Source organism: Erpetoichthys calabaricus, chromosome 1 (assembly GCF_900747795.2).
Source record: "Erpetoichthys calabaricus chromosome 1, fErpCal1.3, whole genome shotgun sequence".
NCBI classification, from domain to species: domain Eukaryota; kingdom Metazoa; phylum Chordata; class Cladistia; order Polypteriformes; family Polypteridae; genus Erpetoichthys; species Erpetoichthys calabaricus.
Genome location: NC_041394.2, coordinates 323,711,423 through 323,732,801, shown reverse-complemented (window position 1 = coordinate 323,732,801; position 21,379 = coordinate 323,711,423). Strand labels below are relative to the sequence as shown.

Here is a 21,379-nt window from a genome sequence, read left to right as displayed (position 1 = left end):
GCATGCACAGCATCAATTCTGTAGGAAATATTCTAAATGCATACTGTGTTGTGGCACTGAGCAACCTCAAATGTGCACAAGTGAATTAAAATTTTGTTAACCCCCCAAGAGGTTTTTATTTCCTAAGGAGGAGACCCAAGCTAATATCTTTATATATAATACGCTACCATGGCTGTCCATTTGTCTGTCCAGGATTTTAAATCACCTGTAGCTCGCAAACCGTTAGACCGATTAACCTGAAATTTGGTACACATATACTACGTGACGCCTACTATCCGCTTTCAGGGTGATGATTGACCTCCAAGCTTATTCCTCTTTTTATTTTATTTTATTGTAGAATCAACTCTCAGCAACGGCCAGCCAGGCGGAGCATGCATACGGGTACCATTCTCATCCCTACCACCTTTCACCATCACTTTCCCTACCTTTTTATATCTTAAATCATTCTTGAGGCAGATTGAAGACTTAAGTGCAAGCTTAAGTGAAAAATTAAGGAAAACGTACTAAGTAATTGCAACATGAACATTGACTTAATCAGTTTTAACATAAAAAGATGCCGACAAAAGAAGAGAAGAAGCGGGCCGCTAGGTTGGAGAAAAGAAGAGCTGCTCAGGAAGCAGCAAGCGCATCAACCTCTGAGCAAATAAATGCTGAACGTACAGAGAAAGAGGATGAAAACTAGGAATGTCTCAGGTCAAGTGTATTCACTGCACATTATCATGCAGTGCTCTGTTACTGGCAAAGATATAATGGGATATACAGCTCTATACAGCTACTTCCTTAAGCAGCTAAAGGCATACCACTGAGTAACACTTTAATAATCCAACATATATAAGCTTGTACGTAGAACTGTCAAGTTCCTGCATTCAAAGCAAATGATTTGCACAAAATGGCACCAAGAGATTTTTAATGACCTGCTGAGACAAATGGGCAATTACATTAATGCAGTCAAACTGAAATGAGAAAAAAAAAGTTTTATCAACAGTCTCTGACTTAGCTGTCTGCATACTAATGGTATCTGTCAAAATAATGTGTCAGTATGTGGTCTGATGCAAAAAAGTATTTTTTTCTTTGCTTAAATCATCATGTTGAAATTGTTTGCATGAAATCATAATAATAAATGTGTTTACATTTTATAACATCATACTTAACAAGATGTTGTGAAACATAAGTTTGCATTAAGACAAACAAAAAGTGTACAGAGAGCATAGATACAGCGGATTCTACTTTTCATTTGTTTCAGCCTAAGGGTATTGGGTAAGAGAAATATGGCAGAGCTCTTGTTTACTCTAATATCTTTCTAGATTACAGTGCCCTTCATAATGTTTGGACAAAGACACATTTTCCCCTGATTTACCCCTCCGCTCCACATTTTAAAATTACAAATCACACAATTCAGACGTGATTAAAGTGCACATTGCATTTAAGGGGATTTACATATATTTGGGCCATACCATGTAAAAATGACAACACTTTTTATACATGGTCCCCCCTATTTTTAAATGAAGATACTTTGGCAGTACAAGTTGTACCCTTGAGAAGACTGCATTGTGAAAAATGAGAATAACATGCAGAACTTTGAATTCTGCTGTTCAAGCAGGAACAAAATCCCCAGGATGGTCTCAGAGGTTAGGACGCTCATTCACTCTTTTTAGTATCACATCTTTACTTCTCAGAAACTGATACACGTATTTCATATACTGCTGCAGTATAGTACAGGCCAGTAGTTTCACATTGATTTGTTAGTTTACAGATTTAATATGCCTTATTTTTTACTTTAATCCACAATTGATTTTTTTGTGGTTATGAAAAGCAAAATGAAAGTTGGATATTGAGTAGTGTGTTCTACATTTCCCATAAAAAGTGAAACAAAACATCTGTAAAGTGCTTGTCAGTGGTTCTTCCTGTGGCGACTAAGTGCTCTCATTTCTTAGAGGTGATTCAAACATGTGAAGTGGCCTGTATGACTTTAATTGTATAATCCATAAATGTAGAAGATGCTATCTTCACCAGCAGCCTAATACAGTAATAAACGCTTATTGCTACTTTAAGATGATGTCTATGTGGTATGAACATTTAGTTTGACTGAAGTGTCTACTGGCCAAGTTGACTATACTAGTCAATGGTAGAATATACAGTTAGGTCCAGAAATATTTGGACAGAGACAACATTTTTCTAATTTTGGTTCTGTACATTACCACAATGAATTTTAAATGAAACAACTCAGATGCACTTGAAGTGCAGACTTTCAGCTTTAATTCAGTGGGGTGAACAAAACGATTGCATAAAAATGTGAGGCAACTAAAACATTGTTTTAACACAATCCCTTCATTTCAGGGACTCAAAACTAATTGGACAAATTAAATAACTGGAAATAAAATGTTCATTTCTAATACTTGGTTGAAAACCCTTTGCTGGCAATGGCAGCCTGAAGTCTTGAACTCATGGACATCACCAGATACTGGGTTTCCTCCTTTTTAATGCTCTGCCAGGCCTTTACTGCAGCGGCTTTCAGTTGCTGTTTGTTTGTGGGCCTTTCTGTCTGAAGTTTAGTCTTCAACAAATGAAATGCATGCTCAATTGGGTTAAGATCAGGTGACTGACTTGGCCATTCAAGAATTTTCCACTTCTTTGCTTTAATAAACTCCTGGGTTGCTTTGGCTGTATGTTTTGGGTCATTGTCCATCTGTATCATGAAACGCCGCCCAATCAATTTGACTGCATTTAGCTGGATTTGAGCAGACAGTATGTCTCTGAACACCTCAGAATTCATTCGGCCGCTTCTGTCCTTTGTCACATCATTAATAAACACTAGTGTCCCAGTGCCACTGGCAGCCATGCTCACCCAAGCCATCACACTGCCTCCACCGTGTTTTACAGATGATGTGGTATGCTTTGGGTAATGAGCTGTTCCACGCCTTCTCCATACTTTTTTCATGCCATCATTCTGGTACAGGTTGATCTTGGTTTCATCTGTCCAAAGAATGTTTTTCCAGAACTGTGCTGGCTTTTTTAGATGTTCTTTAGCAAAGTCCAATCTAGCCTTTCTATTCTTGAGGCTTATGAGTGGCTTGCACCTTGCAGTGCACCCTCTGTATTTACTTTCATGTAGTCTTCTCTTTATGGTAGACTTGGATATCGATACGCCTACCCCCTGGAGAGTGTTGTTCACTTGGTTGGCTGTTGTGAAGGGGTTTCTCTTCACCATGGAAATGATTCTGCGATCATCCACCACTGTTGTCTTCAGTGGACGTCCAGGTCTTTTTGCATTGCTGAGTTCACCAGTGCTTGCTTTCTTTCTCAGGATGTACCAAACTGTAGATTTTGCCACTCGTAATATTGTAGCAATTTCTCAGATGGGTTTTTTCTGTTTTCGCAGCTTAAGGATGGCTTCTTTCACCTGCATGGAGAGCTCTTTTGACCACATGTTGTCTGTTCACAGCAAAATCTTCCACATGCAAGCACCACACCTCAAATCAACTCCAGGCCTTTTATCTGCTTAATTGATAATGACATAACGATGGACTTGCCCACACCTGTCCATGAAATAGCCTTTGAGTCAATTGTCCAATTACTTTTGAGCCTCTGAAATGAAGGGATTGTGTTCAAACAATGCTTTAGTTACCTCACATTTTTATGCAAATCATTTTGTTCACCCCACTGAATTAAAGCTGAAAGTCTGCACTTCAACTGCATCTGAGTTGTTTCATTTAAAATTCATTGTGGTAATGTACAGAACCAAAATTAGAAAAAAGTTGTCTGTCCAAATATTTATGGACCTAACTGTAAAAACAACTTTGTTTTTACAAGTTTGATGTTTAGTTTACTTTTAGATAAATTGCTTGGTAAACATCTGTCTCTCCTCCTCCTTCTCTCAGGCGGAGGTTGAATTACAGTTTGTTAAGTTTGACACGACTGAATGGAATGTTGTTTTCTTCAAATAATATCAATAAAATTAAAGAAATAAAAATTATGTTGGTAATCTCTTCTATTTATCAAGTTGTCAGCTTGAAGCAATAACTTAATGTTTACATAACCTACTCCTTATAGGCTTCAATATGTGACCCCCATACTCGTTTTACAGTAACAGCTGATTCATTCATTCATAGTTCTGAACGCTTCAGTCCTGTTCATCTGCATTTGCTTAAACTGAAATGAGTCAAATCCTTCAGTTTTTCTTCCTTGCTGATACCCCCATAGTACTAAAATCAGTTTGGTAGCCGTTTTCTGGGCTTTGTTTGACTCGGTTATGTCGGTTCTATAACAATGAGAGCAAAATTGCACAAAACAAACAAGATAAGGCCTTACTAGTGTTGTACAGAATAACCTGCCATTACATGACATACCACACAGCGAGGATGCTATGTGACCCAGCATCCTATTAGTCTACTTATTCTCTTCTGCACACTGTTTGGTTAAGGACAATGATGAGTCCACTCTAACTCTTAGGTCCTGCTAATAAGCTGTACTTTCATGTTTCTCACCCCCACTGTGCAATTATGGCAAATCTAATATTAGTTCCTAGGTGTACTTTAACACTTCTGCTCAGATCTGAGCCTTGTCCAGCTCCATCTGTTATGAATCTACATTTTCAAGTTGTAGTATTACTTCATTATATTTTTATTTATTTTGACAATTTGCTTATTTGACTGTAAAATACTTCTCTAAATTACTAATATCAGTTGTACCAGCATTATGGAATGTCAAGTATAGGATGTGGTAAAAAAAAAGATTTGTATTGTAGTTCATATTGTTCTCTATTGACACACTCTCCTCAAATTCTTGTCGCTGTACTTTAATGATAGCCTCCTATGAGTAACACAGGAGAAGATTTTTGAAGTCAATGTAAATAATATTGTGCACACCACTTTCATCGGATGGTTTTGCTGCTCCCTTATAAATCTCCAGCCTATTATTAAAACACAGCTTCACCCAGTATAAACCAGTGCTATCTGCTGACACACCGGAATGGTCAGCTATTTCTCATTCATTCTCTTCTCATTTATAAGTGCTTCTGCTAATTTACCTGTGTTACAAATCTGCTACATCGCCTTGTTGGTCCCATTACCTTTTTATATAACAGGACAATGCTTACTAGCTTCCATTCTTCTGAAATTCCATTAGTGTAATGTATAGATACAGTATTTCTGAAAAATACATATAATGAAAAGTCAAGCAAAATTACACCTTTTATTGGCTAACTAAAATGATTATAATATGCAAGCTTTCAAGGCAACTCAGGCCCCTTCTTCAGGCAACACAGTACAACACCCTAGTACTACTGAAAAATACATAGTAAGCATTTGCACTTTATTTGCACACCTTAAGACATGTTTGCAGGAAAAATGGGACAAAATAACACCTGAAATGCTTCATCGCTTCGTATCCTCGGTGCCAAAATGCCTGATAGATAGATAGATAGATAGATAGATAGATAGATAGATAGATAGATAGATAGATAGATAGATAGATAGATAGATAGATAGATAGATAGATAGATAGATAGATAGATAGATAGATAGATAGATAGATAGATACTTTATTAATCCCAAGGGGAAATTCACATACTCCAGCAGCAGAATACTGATAAAGAAACAATATTAAATTAAAGAGTGATAAAAATGCAGGTAAAACAGACAATAACTTTGTATAATGTTAACGTTTACCCCCAGGGGTGGAATTGAAGAGTTGCATAGTGTGGGGGAAGTGTTGTGAGAAGGAATGGCGACATTACAAAGTCATCAATGCTTTACTGTCCCAACTTCTTTAGGAATGTCTTGCAGGCCTAAATGCAGGAATGAATGTAAATTAACAAATGAAATGAAGTTGACCGGACAAGACATGAAATATCTTGGGTTCATACTGTGTGTAATGAAATATAAGTCAAAGTAAATTTAAGAATCACTGTGCTTTTGCATTTTTCAAACTGTCCCAATTTTTTCTGATTTGGAGTTGTAGTATCCAGTGATAAAGTCTTTATTGTTTAGGCAGTTATTTTTGTGCTTCATTTTCCTTTACTCACTTGTTAAGATTTCCATCTTTTACTTCTATGTGCCTTAAAAAGCTCTGTTCGCTGTTTTCATATGTTTCTTTACTAGCTGAAAATTAACAATGAGATGCTTTGAGATGCAAACGACAAACGAAACAGCAGCTCATCTTCCAACGTTGTCCTATTTCCACCTTAATGTGTTCATTGTGAAGTATCTGCTAGAAATAAAGCAACCGAGAGATGTCAAGAGATGGCAAAAGGAAGGGTGTGGAAGTTAAATAATTTATCTTACTATATTTTAAGTCTAAATATTCAATATTTTAACCTATTCTTCTTTAATTATGAAAAACAGGAAAAACGATTTATTGTATAAGCAATAATAACAATACCATCCATTCATCCATCCATTTTCCAACCCGCTGAATCCGAACACAGGGTCACGGGGGTCTGCTGGAGCCAATCCCAGCCAACACAGGGCACAAGGCAGGAACCAATCCCGGGCAGGGTGCCAACCCACCGCAGAATAACAATACCCAATTTTTTAAAATTGGAAAACAGAATATATGGATTTAGCGTTAGCTATTTTTTTTTGTTTGTTTTTTTCATTTACACATAGGTAAGAGGTCATATTCTTCTATGAAGATGTCATGAAAATATGATCTGATGTTAATACTGCATAGAGAAATTTTAAGTAACTAGTTGTGCTAGACGTCTAAGATGGGTTGAAATCTATGTAATCTACACGGACCTGTTAACATTTGAAGTGCTCCATGCAACACATCTGTTGAAATGGCAAATGCAATGCATATGTCTCTGTTATATGCCATTTGGTATCGGATTCGTAAAACCTGTTGGTGTGTCTCTGCGTATTTCTTTGTTATATACCATTTGGTGTAGGATTTGTAAAAGAAGTGTTAATGTTTGTGGTGTGCCATTTATTAGAATGACAAAGTCAACACATGTGTTTCTGCTATATGCCATTTGGTATGGATTTGTGAAAGCAGTGTTAATCTATTGGAATGACAAATGCAATACAATTTATTACCACAAACGTTTCTGATGAGCCATCTTTTGCAATGACCCAGACAGAGCAACCCAACCGGATAGACACGCAGACAGACACAGAGACACTTATTGTTTTGGCAAGCTGGATTAAAGATCTCCTTTAGATAGATAGATAGATAGATAGATAGATAGATAGATAGATAGATAGATAGATAGATAGATAGATAGATAGATAGATAGATAGATAGATAGATAGATAGATAGATAGATAGATAGATAGATAGTTAATTGATATTGTGGTTTACGTTTTCTTCTTCAAAGGCAAGATTTCTTGTTTATGTCCGTGAAAGGCGGCCTGTGGGATCAATCCTTTCTTGCACATCCTAATCCATATAATGATGACGATTTCCTGTCCTCATTGTTCTGAACTAGAGAGTTCCCAAAAACACAAAGTCCTCAAAAGTCCTGAAAAATCCCAAAAATGCCCACTACAGGGGGATATACCTTTATAAAAACCTGACTAGTTTCACAAAGGACACTGTATTATCTTTATAATAAATAGATTTATTTTTCAAAAGCTCTGTTGAACAAAAATAAGCTCAGAGGAGCACAAAGACACAGAAGGCGATGCCTTCAAAAAAGGCTATTCCAAAAATAAACAGTCCCAATGCAAAATCCAAAGCCTTCACACAGTCTGGAAAATCATAAAAGGTACAATAACAATAATAAGTGAAGAAACTCTCCTCACCCAGAATGAACTCCTAAGGACTGTGGGTTGTTCGTGTCTTTATAGGGCTGAGAACAGCCCCTTGATGATCTCGCCTCAAACAAAAAACAAAACACATGGAAGAAAAAGGAAGATACACATATACATAGAAACTAAATCAACAACAATATTAATATAAACTGTTACACTTCAGCGAGGGTTTCCTCCCTGGCTGGTGTTCAGATTTTTGTTTTATGTCCTTTTTGTCCATCTTTGATACATCTGTTTATGTTAATACTGCTTGTGTTAATTATTTGTATTCTTTTCTTTTCCATTTTGTCAATGCCTTGCTTGTGTTCCATGCGCTTTGTAGGATGTCCCCCAAGAAGCGGCGTCACCTGCCAGTCACCACCAGGAACTACCTCCCTGCCTATAACTTTGGAGGGTCTCCCACAGTTCCTGGTGGTTCTTTCAAATACTTGTGGGAGTTTGTGTTTCTTCTCTGCTTTTTGATACTTCTGGATTTTGACCTTACCCTGAATTCCATCCATCCATTTTCCAACCCGCTGAATCCGAACACAGGGTCACGGGGGTCTGCTGGAGCCAATCCCAGCCAACACAGGGCACAAGGCAGGGAACCAATCCTGGGCAGGGTGCCAACCCACCGCAGCCTTACCCTGAATTTCTTTTTTTTTTTGTTTTATTAATTTTATTGTAATCATTCCATACAAATAGATCGATTTTTACAAAAAATAGGTTTGAAAACAAATTAGCCCCCACCCCTGAGAAAGAGAGCATGGCCAACAGAGTTAAACTTAAAGCTAGTAAAAATAAATAAATTGCTGAGTTTAATAGGTGGATAAAGATAAATGGAGAAGAAAAAGAAATGGGAAGATAATCTGCTTCCTCAGTGCTTTAAGAGTTTAATATAAAATATTATTGATTACTCTGGATTTCTGTATTTGGAAACTTGCTTTCTTTGATGGGCGGCACGGTGGCGCAGTGGGTAGTGCTGCTGCTTCGCAGTTGGAAGATCTGGGGAGCTGGGTTCTCTTCCCTGGCCCTCCCTGTGTGGAGTTTGAATGTTCTCCCCGTGTCTGAGTGGGTTTCCTCTGGGTGCTCCGGTTTCCTCCCACAGTCCAAAGACATGCAGTTTAGGTGCATTGCCAATTCTAAATTGGCCCTAGTGTGTGCTTGGTGTGTGGGTGTGTTTGTGTGTGTCCTGCGTTGGGTTGGCACCCTGCCCGGGATTGGTTCCTGCCTTGTGCCCAGTGTTCGCTGGGATTGGCTCCAGCAGACCCCTGTGACCCAGTGTTCGGATTCAGCGGGTTGGGAAATGGATGGATGCTTTCTTTGATTGCCTTTTGTTTCATGCAACTCATTTATGCATATTGTGCTTTACAGATCTTCATTGTTTGATTGTCATGGAAATTAAACCTATGTTTTATAAAGATTCTGTGTTGCCCTTCTAACTAGCCAGAGCTGGACAGTCTAACCCCCCTCTAATGGACATTATTGCAAGTGTTTTGGACTATGTGTTTTGGAACGTATTAGGAATGATGTGCTTTGGGACTTCTAAGTTACAACAATAAAGAAAGGAATCAAAACTGAACACAGCAGATATAACAATAGCATTTGAAGCCCAGCCAGGGGTGGAACTCTGGCTGAAATGTAACATTCTTGTTCTTTAATTATGGCGGCATGGAGAGAAAATAAGCTTGAGGGTGGTCTTATCATGTCCTCAGGGCCTCTTCTGCATGGATTTGTAACCCATTCTGGGAACTTAAACGCTGAAATCACGTTATAGACTTTGTCACATTCTCTAGATTCCCTCTTGTTACCCCTTGAAAGCATTTCCCTGGCTCATGTGTTTGACATCATTTTAATAAAGTACTTGGAAAGAAATGGAAGAGGAAAAAGGTGAAAGACTATTCTGCTCTAGGCCATATGTCATTTGGATGATTTCTTTGGAAAAGAACACTTGAAAATATAAGGACCTGACATGTTGGAATGAAAAGACTGACAAGCCATAAAATTGGGTAAATTCTGTTAAAAATAAGGATTACCTTCCACTTAAGCATTTGGCAGGGCCAAGCTTAAACACCCTTGATCGTGTCCAAGTTCACTTTGCTCATTTCTTTAAGGATTTATCTAAACGTTTTAGAATATAGTACACCTTTCTGAAATGTCCAAGTCACAATCAAATGAATGTTGTGGTTGCAGGTTCCCACAGGTAAATGTGGCGGCACCAACCCGGTCATCCCCATTTCATTCAGTCACAAAATGTAATGATAAGGTGAAGCTGTATGTGCCAGTACAAACAACAAAAGACAAAAGGCAAAATTAGGAAAGATGTCTGGCAGGGAAAATGAGAGTGTGTTGTAGTGGTTAAGGCTTTGGACTTCAAACTCTGAGGCTGTGGGTTCAAAGCCTGCTACTGACACTGTGGGACCCTGAGCAAGTCACTTGACCTGTCTGTGATCCAATTGGAAAACCAAAAGAAATTTAACCAGTTGCATCATAAATGCTTTAAGTTGCCTTGGGTAAAGGCGTCAGCCAAATAAGTAAATGAATGAATGAATGATAGGGAGCTCCGTTCTACGGTGCAGTCTGTTTACAACTGACTACCTTCCTTCTGGCAGTGATGGGCTTTATAGGCATTAGACCAGAAGTTACTTGAGTCAGTTGCCCTCACTGGGCGTCTTCTCAGTGCTGTGGAGGGAACACGAAAAAGTTAGCTCAAGTGCCCCCCCTTGGTAGTAACTGCTTCAGATGAGCCCAGAGAGGGATCCACAGATGCGCATTCATGACACTGTTTTATACAGAAATTACAAAATTCTCTCCATAGCTTTCAAGACTTGAAAACCAAGACAATCCGCCTGACATCTTTTTGTTTGTTTTCCTCAAAGTCTGTCAAGCATGTTCTTATATTTATCTTTGTTGCTTTGATTTCCACCTTTTCATTTAAACACCCCCAGCTGCATGTATTCACCATCACACTTTTAGATGTTCTCAAGAATTTAGTCCTGTACGGAATTTACTGTATGCAATTTGTAACTATTCACCCCTTACACAGTAGGAATAATTGGTCTGCAGAGATAACCAGCCTGAAAAAACAAGTACAGTAATCCCTCCTCCATCGCGGGGGTTGCGTTCCAGAACCCCCCCGCGAAGAAAATCCGCGAAGTAGAAACCATATGTTTATATGGTTATTTTTATATTGTCATGCTTGGGTCACAGATTTGCACAGAAACGCAGGAAGTTGTAGAGAGACAGGAACATTATTCAAACACTGCAAACAAACATTTGTCTCTTTTTCAAAAGTTTAAACTGTGCTCCATGACAAGACAGAGATGACAGTTCCGTCTCACAATTAAAAGAATGCAAACATATCTTCCTCTTCAAAGGAGTGCGCGTCAGAGAGAGAGAGAGAGAGAACAAAGCAAACAGTTAAAAATCAATAGGGCTGTTTGGCTTTTAAGTATGCGAAGCACCGCGGCACAAAGCTGTTGAAGGCAGCAGCTCACACCCCCTCCGTCAGGAGCAGAGAAAAACAAACAATCAAAAATCAATACGTGACCTTCGAGCTTTTAAGTATGCGAAGCACCTGCAGCATGTCGCTTCACGAAGCAGCTGCACAGAAGGGAGCAACGTGAAGATAACCTTTCAGCATTTTTAGACGAGCATCCATATCGTCTAGGTGTGCGAACAGCCCCCCTGCTCAATCCCCCTACATCAGGATCAGAGAATGTCAGCGCAAGAGAGAGAGAAAGAAAAGTAAGTTGGGTAGCTTCTCAGCCATCTGCCAATAGCGTCCTTTGTATGAAATCAACTGGGCAAACCAACTGAGGAAGCATGTACCAGAAATTAAAAGACCCATTGTCCGCAGAAATCCGCGAACCAGCAAAAAATCTGCGATATATACTTAAATATGCTTACATATAAAATCTGCGATAGAGTGAAGCCGTGAAAGACGAAGCGCGATATAGCGAGGGATTACTGTAGTGTCTAATAAAGATTTAGAACAATGCATAGTACTCACAATGGTTATAAAAAAAATCAATAATCAAAAAGCAAACCAGAAGTTAGTTGTTTTTTACTTTCTATAGGATACCATTAAAGAATTTTCACAAATCAGTTAAGCAGCTGACGGAAGAAAGCTGTTATCTAGAAATAGTAAACACAAAGCCATTGTTGTATGAGAATTATTATCACCATCAGTATTGTTTTCATGAACAATTTCACATGTATATACATAGATTGAAATATTTCTCATTAGTTTGCCATTCTTACCACATATTTTAGGGACATTAAACTGATTGTCTATGTCAGCGTTGGTATTATTTTATCTTTGGTCTGTTTTGACACTTTCATTCTGTTCTTTAAGTGTGTTACTGATGTACTGCATTTGAATTCTGTCAGACAGAGGCAAAATAACAGCAGCATAACAGCAAAGAAACATGCCATTAGTTTGTTTTTGAAAAAAATGACAGCCATGGAATTGCACCTGAGATCCCAAGACTTGTATTATTTCTGACATATTTAAGAATAGATTAATTTTTTTGGTTTAATCAAATGGAGATTAAATGTTGATCTAACAGAATAATTTAAAGGTATTTTGTAACTGCATTTGTCCCAAATTACCAAAGTTCTGCAGCTTTTAGTTTGCTTCAGCCTGGCAACAGTGTGATGTGTTTTCAAATAATTCCACAGACTAACTTCAAAGCAAAACAAATCACAGAAAAATAGAGAAAAAATTGATATTAAATAAAACAAAAGTTATTGTTTAAAGAAAGTTCTGTTTAATGCTTACTTATCTTGTTTCATATTTCTCTATGTTTGGTCGTACAGTCATACTTTCAAATGTTCAAATCAAAATAGTCAGAAAACTGTATGCCAATCGGCTATTTGCACATGTATCTAACAGTCCATGCTAGCAGTGAGACTATTTCCTAACTGTCTTCATTAACACTCTGTATACAGATATAGCTAAGAAAATTCTATTTTGTATTAACTTACAGGGGGTAAAAGACTATGCCATAGTAACTATCAGGTCAGGTTGCAGGGCATGCACTGGTACAGTGCATTGCTGCACCCACCACACGATGAAACAGCTCAGGATCCTGGTTGGTAACCCCCCCCCAGGGAGATACACAGTCCAGACCCACCCTCCGGAAATTACCCTGTCTCTACCACAGCCAGGTGTTAAGTGGGCATCCTCTTGGCTTGGTCCAGCCACTCGGGTCCTCAACAATGAGAATCCTATGAGCCAGATCACCCTTGGGGAATCGCGCCACATGGCCATAGTGCCGTAACTGATGCTCCCTCACAATGCAGGTAATGTGCCTCATTCGGGACTCCATGAGCAACCGTTGATTCAACACAATGTCAAACTTAAGTTACTATGAAAAACCGATATTCTATTATTGAAATTAAGAAATTCTAATATTAACTTTAAACGTTCTAAGATTGGCTCTTACAGGTATTGATGCATAACAGAGTGTACGCAACTAATTACTTTTAAAATGACTCCTTCAGCAAGAACATAGGAACATAGACAGAAGATGGTTAAGGATAAATTACAGACAAATATTATATTATATTCACATTGTAGATGCACATCAAGTGGTTGATCTGCATTACAGCACATAGTCAAAAAGTGTGCAGGAAATTGATCTGCTATCTGTGTTGAAAGGGTTGGGTATCCAGTAGTCAGTGCTATGCGGAAATCATAGGTGGTGGCGTTTCTTTCATTTAAAGTGGCTGCTGTGTAGTTGAGGTAAGTGCTATTTGATCAGTGACAGTACTCACTGGAAACTGTTGAATGGTTTTTTAGAATTTTCTTTGATTAGTTGTATTTTCATTGCAACTGCAATTAAGGGTACATCTAACGTAAGCGAAAGAGCACAGCTCAGAAGAAAGATGTGGAATAGCCTAAAATGGGCAATTGTAGGCAGCTGCCAGTGCTTGTAAGGAACTAAGTTTCATTTTTATGAAGTACCGTTATAAAGTGAACATCATCACTTGTAATGAACACTTTACAAGTACTGATAAACAGTACAACTGCTTATATATATATAGTAAGAGAAACACAAGATTCTCGTAAAGGGTCTGGAGCACCCGAAGGGAAACCCCGTATACAGTGGTACCTCGGGTCACGACCATAATTTGTTCCAAACCTCAGGTCGTAACCCAATTTGGTCATGATCCGAAGTAATTTTCCCCCATAGGATTGTATGTAAATACAATTAATCCATTCCAGACCGTACGAACTGTATGTAAATATATTTTTTTAAAGATTTTTAAGCACAAATATAGTTAATTATAGAATATAATTCTAATTCTATATATTCTAATTATATAATTCTATAATTAATAGAATATTATAGAATTAAGAATGCACAGCGTAATAGTAAACTAAATGTAAAAACATTGAATAACACTGAGAAAACCTTGAACAACAGAGAAAACTAACATTGCAAGAGTTCGCGCTATAGCGCTACAAACCCCTCGCTAAGCACAGGGAAAAAAATGAACATTTGAAAAATCAGTAATTTAATAAACAACCAAGAAAAGTAACATTGCAACAATGCACGCTACAAACCGATCGCTGTAAACAGAAGTGAAGTGGAGGTTAAAATCCAATAGAAAAAAGTCTTCATTAAATACAACGAGGCTAAAACAATGCCCGAATCAGTCTCTTTAAAAACAAGCCCGGTACATTCTTTAACTGCCTTCTCTCTGTCGCGTGCGTGTGTGTGTCTCTCTCTCTCATGTGTGCGTGTGTGTGTGTCTGTCTGTCTGTCTCTCTCTCTCTCTCTCTCGCTTGCTGCACAAGGAATGCACAGGGAGAGACTGAACACATGCAGAAATCAAACTGGCTTGTTCGTATACCGAGTGTGTGGTCGTGAACAGATGCAAAAGTTTGGCAAACTTTTTGGTCATAACCCGATTTGTACGTGTTCAGGGACGTTCGTGAACTGAGGTTCCACTGTATTGAAATTATTGAAATGTACACAAAAGGCGCAAAAGAATACATGTGGTATAGTGTTATTTTGTAGACTATCTCCGTGTGCAAATCAACTCTGCCCCATGATGGCGGTATCTCTGGCTATAATGGTATCTGGGAGGAAGAGGCAGGTATAGTTGGTCAATACCTGGAAGTTGCATCATGGATGTAGGCCCGCCAATCTTTCTTTCTACAGAGGGGAAAGAAGAAGAGATACCGTTATAGCACACTGCCCCCAGGTGGCCCAGGTTAATATCGTCATCAACTAAGCCTGTAAGCTGTTTTTTAAAGTTGGTGTTTAGGCAGGCTAAGTGATATGCTTAGATTCACACGAAAGATCCGAGATGTCATTGAACTAAACACCAATTGTTTAGCCGCTATGTCAAGGCCAGAGAAGAATGAAGCCGGAAAGGTTATCTGAGTAAAGACTGACTGCCGGTTATACAATAAGCAATGCCAGGTTTCACGTAAAATTCAATTTGATATTTCAATAAACAGTAAGCAAGTTAAAAACACCCATCCAGCTATAATGAACCTGGGCAAAAAAGATTTATTAATACAGGAATCCAAGCCATACATATCAATGTACTGCCACAGGAGGAGGTGAGCAAAAAAGACTAGGAGATGAATCTTAACACTTTGAGCGCATGGTATGAGTTAAATCGTACCTCATTGAGCCTGCCTAGGCACAGTGTATGATATAACTCATATCTCAATTTGCAGCCACTATAGACCCAACCAACTTGCCAGTGAGCTTTGCTGACATGTCTTCTATAGTGCTGCCATCTAGTGGATAGCTGTAGATTTTTTTATACACAACAGCTTGTCGAAAATAGTACTACAAATAGACAGTCCGAAGTTATCCATCCATCCATTTTCCAACCCGCTGAATCCAAACACAGGGTCACGGGGGTCTGCCGGAGCCAATCTCAGCCATCACAGGGCGCAAGGCAGGGAACCAATCCTGGGCAGGGCGCCAACCCACCGCAGATAATAAAACCATTCTTTTCTAATACATTTCTTTTCATTGTTTATGAATTTTGATTTGTCTTATATGCATAGACCAATACTGCAGCATGCAGCAGTCAGTGTGTTCAGTCAGGAAAAGCAAAGCTGGAGTCATCAATACTAGGCAGACAAAATAATTGTGACTCAAAGCCAACATGAAAAACGAAACTAAAACTCAACATAGTGGTGCTGAAATGATTAAAATTTTAAAATAACACAAAAATGAAAAAAAAAACAGTTTAAAAATGAATCAGAAAGAAGACAGGATATCAAAATCCTAGATTCATCACAGGCATGCGGATAAAGACCATTTGTTTTACTGGTAATGAACTGATGTGACAGACCATCACTACTACTACAATAGGTCTTGTATAAAGGTTCCTTCTCATGAAAACTTGTATATCTTCATAAGAGCAGCTAAGAGTTTTTCTCTATCAGTGGGAGCAATCTACACCTAAGGTCTCAAAGATGGTACCTGACTTAACTCAGTTGTTTAATATCATTTTTTATTTTCATTATTTTTTATGATCAGTCAGACAGATTTGACAATATTGAGTGTCACCCCTAAAAGGTATGGTTGCCATGTGTCACTTGTGGTATCACTGAGGTGCATGGGAGCATTGTGACATGGTCTTGGCAATCACTGTATATAACAGCAAGCTGTCTAATTTGTGAATAAAATTAATCTTGTAAAGATTTACAGAAAGATTGTCTATAAAGAAAAAAGTTTCTTAAGCAATCTATTGTGAAGCCCAGGGTGTGTTAGCCATCCTATTCCGACACAGACAGGCAGGACACAAGTTTCACCACACAGCACACATTTATTTTAAGTGGGGAAGCGGTCTTTCTCTGTTCCCCACAGCACAATACTTAAAGCACCAACAAGCACAGCAGTCCCTTCGCCTCCAGTCCTCCTTACAGGCTTTGTCCTTCTTCCTCCCAACTCTGGCCATTGAATCATGGCAGCTAGCCCCTTCTATAGGACACCCGGTAGGACTCCAGGTGTCCAGCGACATTCTTCCAGCAGCACTTCCAGGTGTGGCGGAAGTGCTGCTAAACAGAGCTCAGTAAACATCCAGGCGCCCCTTGGCGGACCCCAGCAGGGTTGAGCTTCCATGCTCTAAACCCGTGACCCCGCTACAAGCTAAGTGGGCTGCCCTCTATTAGTCTGGGGGAGATAATGTCCTGAAAAAGCTCTCTCCCCCAGTCCTTCCTTTGTCGAGGTGTCCCGGCCAGGTAAGGGCCCCAGCCATCCGCCACACTATCCACTATATAATAAAACACTAAGGTCTGTGTGTCCAGTCCCTCTAATCAATCTGATTAGTCAGTCTGATTTGATGTGACGCAACGAAAGATTAAGTCTGATTGTGATTGTGAGACATACAAGAAATGCTGAGAGAGTCGCCTTCAAAGACGGCAAGTGTAAAACCGAGCAGGTGGCAAGAAAGGTGCCTTGAAAATAATGACAGAGTCTGAGAAGCAGGCTTTTAACTGTTTTTAGATATCTTATAATAGCTTTAAATAACCATTTACTTCAGTAACACTCTCCACTTTGCATCTTCCTCAGAAATTTATATTTTCACACATTGTTCCTGTTTATGAGGCCGTGACCTGGATTAAGTAAGTTTGATAATGGTTGGATGGATGGATGGATGGAGGATGTTCCTCTAATGATGGCATCATGCATGTAACGTAGGCTAAACTGAAGAGAGGTACAGAATCCTGAATGGTGTTATGAGGTTCTCTGCTACTTCCTCAATGTTTATGTGCTTTGGCCTAACATGGCCTCACTTGGACAGATTCACTCTTATTACTGCTAAAGGCTTGATCACTCACTACAATATAAGTCACTAGTGGTATCAAGCTTCTAAAATGTAACTATTAGAATAGGATGTGGAAGAGGAGGGTCATTTTTGTGAGGTGCTTATAGAGTAACGCTGGCCTAAAGCAGCCTGATTTCTTACTAACACCTTTAAACATCCATTGGATCATGGTGTGGGTTTATTTTGTACACATTTGATTTTCATTTGTTAAAAATTTTTGTGAAATAAATATTAATTTTTTTTGTTTACTTTAGTATCGGAGGGCAATCTGAAAGGGCACAATACTTTCTGAATATTGTGCACCCCTTGTCCATTGATGTCTTCCTAAGTAATGAGTATAACTAGAGGTGCTCTTGGAAAATGTTTGTGCTGATTTGACATTAAAACAGAACACTTTTTTATTTTTAAATAAACCTTATTTGTTGGAAACACACATTCCTTCTCACCCAGCATGTCTGATAATCTATCTGGTACTCTCTGAGGGGATGAATTTCACACTTTGCAGCATAGCAGGTGTTTCTGTGTCTGTGCTTCATGCCTAATTGATAGTTCCGGGGTGGTAACTTCACAGCGAGAAGAGACAGAAAATGTGTGAGACAGGCAAAACAGTGATTCAAAGTGTGCCCGGCGAAATCCTGGCAGCCATAAATGTTTCTAGTGAAAAAAATTGAAAGCTACAGATGATAAGTGAAGGTTCTCTGACTTTGTCTTCAAGTAGTAATGAAAACTGTGAATAGGAATATGTGGGAGATTCACAAGTGGTAAAATCTGTAAGGTCTCAGTTGACTGACAGTCTCTACTTGTAGGTTGGAAAAACTAAATGCATGATTAGGATGCTTTGTACATATTGGCTATGAACAACTTCAACAATTTAGAAAAGTATACTATGGACTTCTCATTGAAGCCAATAAGAAACCCCCAATGAAGATCACTCAGACTGGATCCTTCCTTTTCTGATGGCACCTCTCTAAATTCTCTGCTTTCATCTGGTGGAGTTTGGCTTTTTTTGGCTAAGTGCATAAGTTCAGGGGTAATTAAAAATGAAGTAATGAATTTCCAAGAAGGGTACTCAATTTTTTAAAAAAGCTGGCTTCCAGCCTAATGGTGTAATTGAGCTTAAATAAGCACAACATGAAATTATTGAAATGTGCGCAAAAGGTGCAAAAGAATACACATGCTATAGTTTTATTTCGTAGACTATCTCTGTGTGCAAATCAACTCTGCCCCAAGATGGAGGTATCTCCGGCTATAATGGTATCTGGGAGGAAGAAGCAGGTATAGTTGGTCAGTATCCAGAACTTACGTCATGGATGTAGGCCCGCTAATCTTTCTTTCTGCAGAGGGGAAAGAAGAAGAGATACAGTTATAGCACACTACCCCCGGGTGGCCCAGGTTAATAGCGTCATCAACTAAGCCTGTGAGCTGTTATTTAAAGTTGGTGTTTAGGCAGGCTAAATGATATGCTTAGATTCACACAAAAGATCTGAGACGTAGATTTTCCACTTTCATATTTAAGCAGTCACTAGTTCATTGTCCGGGATCTTTCATGAGTTAGTACCCCATGTTCCTTTTGTCCATGTCACTGTTGAAACTCTGAAGATGACTTTATTTTGAACTTTTTAGCAAGTGTTTTCCAGCCATGTGTTCAGTCATGCTCTGACCCTTTATCCAGTTCTGAATATCACTTTCTCCCATTTGCTTTTGTGCAACTTGAATAACATTCTGATCATTGAAAATTAAGTGTATACTCTTTTGCTAATAATACCTTACAGTTCATATCAATCAAAAAGAACATCAGAACATTTGAACAATCTAGACAAGAACAGGCCATTCAGCCCAACAAAGATCGCCAGTCCTATCCATAATAACATCAAGTCGAGTTTTGAAAGTCCCTAAAATCCTTCTGTCTACAACACTACTTGGTAGCTTAATCCATGTGTCTATGGTTCTCTGTGTAAAGAAAAACTTCCTAATGTTTGTGCAAAATTTACCCTTAATAAGTTTCCACCTGTGTCCCTGTGTTCTTGATAAACTCATTTTAAAACAACAGCCTTGACCCACTGGACTAATCTAGCCATCCTGCTATATCCTAACTACAGGGTCACAGGGGTCTGCTGGAGCCAATCCCAGCCAACACAGGGCACAAGGCAGGAAACAAACCCCAGGCAGGGTGCCAGATCCACACACACACACCCACACACCAAGCACGCACTAGGGACAATTTAGAATCGCCAATGCACCTAACCTGCATGTCTTTGGACTGTGGGAGAAAATCGGAGTACCCAGAGGAAACCCACGCAGACACAGGGAGAACATGCAAACTCCACGCAGGGAGGACCTGGGAAGTGAACCCAGGTCGCCTAACTGCGAGGCAGCAGTGCTACCCACTGCACCACCGTACCGCCCTCCACTGGACTAATTCCCTTCATAATTTTAAACACTTCAAATATGTCTCTTCTTAATCTTTTTTTGCTGAAATTGAAAAGGCTCAATTCTTTTAATCTTTTCTCATAATTCATACCCTTAAGCCCTGGAATCAGGCTAGTCGCTCTTCTCTGGACCTTTTCTAGCACTACTATGTCCTTTTTGTAGCCTGGAAACCAAAACTCCCAACAGTACTCCAGAGATGCAAAGATGTGAACTTTAATCATAAGGTAGAGTTTTTGAACAAGATGATGTTATAGATGCATGTCAGGCTGACAGTCGCTACTGCAAGCCTTTTGTAAATAGATTTTTGGGTACAGCTTAGTTATTTCATCTGCAAAGAATCTATGTTTCTGCATGACTGTTTACACAGCAGTGTGTAAAAAGCAGTTGCAGCAGAATGCAAGCGTTAACTTGCACAAGTTAAACATACAGCACAGTTAACCATTCTTGGTGTAAATTATGGCCAAAAGCAGTGTAAACACATTCATTTCAGTAGAAAGAGTCAGATGGAGGCAAGAAAAGTTTGTGAGAAAATATTCAGTGTATAGGTGACAGAAGACATTTAAAGCACTGTGAAGAGTGGGGCCACTTGGGTGAAACCAACCGCACTAATCTGGAGTAAATTCAGCAGGGAGGTTGCAGGGGTACAACTTACAGTAAGGCCAAACCTTTTTTTAATTCTTTGTAAATTATTTTCAAAAAGTAAACGTGAATCAGTTCCATGCAAAACATTTCAGTAATGAAGCCATGGTATTATCAGACTTGCTTGATTTTAAGACATGTTGTAGCTTTCTTGGGCGATTTCATCTGTAAAAGATGTACAGTAAAAGATGAAGTGCCTAGCCAACAGATATAGGAGTACCAAAAAAGAATATAGTACACACCCAACAGACATGAAAAAGAGATTTGTCAGTGTGGGACACATGCAAGGCATGAGCAAGTAGCTCACATCACCACACTCACTCACATCAGTCTAACTTTGAGCTTCCATTGTAATAAAATCCAAAGGACAGTTTGAAATAGTTGGAGCACCACAAAGGCAAACCCCATATATTTGCTAGCCAAAAAATAAAGAAAAAAGGTTGCAAGGTCTTTTTAGGCTGGAGTCTAATCACTTACTTACAAAGATGGCGCTGCTGTCCCTTAAGAGTAAGCCAGGAGACAGTAACCCGGAAGTGATGTTACCGGGACTGGCGTTCATCTGATCTGTAGTAAAAGGAGGAGAAGAATTAGGCAACAGCGCCAACCCTTGGCTCGGAATGGTATTGCAACTAGATGAGCCCTCAAGTTGTGTGACACCAAAATGTGCATCTCTGGGAATCAAACACAGGTTCCTGGATATGCCCTACCATTCCATGTAGTAATAATCATTCTGTAACTAAAGAATGGTAATAATCATTCTGTAACTAAAT

The 21,379-nt window shown here is 39.0% G+C and overlaps 1 protein-coding gene across 1 annotated transcript in view; it reads left to right on the top strand.

Moving 5' to 3' along the window:
• LOC114664349 (thyrotropin-releasing hormone-degrading ectoenzyme-like) overlaps positions 1-21,379 on the top strand; it is a 940,843-nt gene that overhangs the window by 894,544 nt on the left and 24,920 nt on the right.